Consider the following 1,930-nt stretch of genomic DNA (forward strand, 5'->3'; position numbering starts at 1 on the left):
TGACAGGCCACAGTCTATGGGGTCACAAAGAGTAGGACACAAATGAGCAACTAACACACACAGGGTAAGGAAGGGTCCTCTTTTATCTGGTTACCTCTACTTTTACTTGTTTATTGCCTAGCTCTCCAGCTGTGGAACCTCACTGTAGCTCCATGTCTGCCATTTTGTTTGGCAAATGAATGGATGAATGAATGAAAGCCAGTCTGGAGAGACTGAAGTTAATGCAAACTGAGTTTTGTTTTGCAGATACCTCCTTTCCTCCACTAGGGTGTGGGATCCACCGGGTCAGGGATTTCTGTCAGTTTTATTGAATTATTAGTCCCTGTAACAAAAAGACATCTTTCAATGAATGTTGGCCGAATAGAAGGAATTCTTGGGACAACATGGGCTCAGGAAAGAACTAGACAACATTGTTGTAGACAGAGAGGATATGGATTAGAGGTGGGGGCTCAATTCTTTCTCAGGTGACTGAACTTTGTTCGTAAAAAAAGGGTACAGTGATCTCATATTTCAGGGGAGTTCTGTTTTATTCAAATATTGAGCTTCTTCAAAATAAATAACCCCCACGGGCTTTCCTGATAGCTCAGTTGGTAAAGAATCTGCCTGCAATGCAGGAGACCCAGGTTCGATTCCTGGGTCGGGAAGATCCCCTGGAGAAGGGATAGGCTACCCACTCCAGTATTCTTGGCCTTCCCTGTGGGCTCAGCTGGTAAAGAATCCACGTGCAATGACGAAGACCTGTGTTCGATCCCAGGGTTAGGAAGATCCCCAGGAGAAGGGAACGGCTACCCTTCCAGTATCCTGACCTGGAGAATTCCATGGATTCTATAGTCCATGGGGTCGCATAGAGTCACACATGCCTGAGCAACTTTCACTTTCAATGTTGTAAAATGTAAGCATTGTTTTTTTTTTCATGTATGTATATTTTTTAACAAACCTTCAAATTGTCAGAGATTATCAAATACTGTCTTTTGGCTCATGTATCTTTGAATGAGTTTTGGGGAGATCCCACTGATACCAAGATTTTCTTGACTGTGTGTGTGTGTGTGTGTGTGTGTGTATGTGTGTGTTTTCTTTGTCAGTTGATTTCTGGAAAGAGTTTGACAATTTTTCCTGCCAAGTTTTTCTTTGCAAAAGTTTAATCCCATGCAGTTCCTGTGAATGAAATTGCTGATATTGGCCAGTGTTGCCATATTTTCCATATAATGTTGTTAAAATTCTACTACTTGCTATTTTACTTGTTAGTTTATCCCAGGAAAAGCAGATTTTATTTCTATTTAGTTTCAAAAATATCTTCACAACTTTTTTGAAGAAGTTTAAAGTGCTTTGGTGTATATTTTTGGTTATGTTGTAAATCAAGTCTCACGTTTGAATTTAATTTTAAGAATCTATGACAGTTACAGTATAAATATAGTGATTTATTTTCGCTTCAGACTTTTTAGTTCAGCAGCTTCTAAATAGGAACACACATTCTAATTAGTTTTCAAATTTCAATTAGAATGCTCTAATAACTCTTAGCTTCCTGACATTTCTCTTGGCAAGAGGAATAAATGTAGTAAAATTCTTACGTAGACTGCTACCAAGAGCAAAGTATTAAAGGCACTGAGTTAACTAACGTAACCAAATGTAAATTTATATTCTTTGAAACTGTAATTAACTGTTAATTAGGTGTCAATTGAATGCTGAAGCATATTTATTGAGGTTGAACAACAAAGATATGTCTATTACCATATACTTGTTTGTCAAGAACATTGCTCTCCATAATTGTGTCATTGATTAAACATGAATACCTTCCTGCAGAAATCAGATTTGCATATTTATCCTATGAACAAAGAGGCCTTCATCTTAAGCGATATTTTGTGTAATATATTTTCTTTTTAAGTAACTAGATTCCTCTTGGTTATGAAACAGATCATAGTTCCAATGAATA

The 1,930-nt window shown here is 37.4% G+C and overlaps 1 non-coding gene across 1 annotated transcript; it reads left to right on the top strand.

Annotated features, from left to right (window-relative positions):
* Positions 1-572: 572 nt before the first annotated feature.
* Positions 573-645, top strand: TRNAC-GCA (transfer RNA cysteine (anticodon GCA)). Its single transcript has one exon. It is a non-coding gene; the product is annotated as a tRNA-Cys (tRNA).
* The last annotated feature ends 1,285 nt before the right edge of the window (positions 646-1,930 follow it).

The sequence above is a fragment of the Giraffa tippelskirchi genome, chromosome 6 (genome assembly GCF_054371585.1).
Source record: "Giraffa tippelskirchi isolate mGirTip1 chromosome 6, T2T-mGirTip1v1.2.pri, whole genome shotgun sequence".
Lineage (NCBI taxonomy): Eukaryota > Metazoa > Chordata > Mammalia > Artiodactyla > Giraffidae > Giraffa > Giraffa tippelskirchi.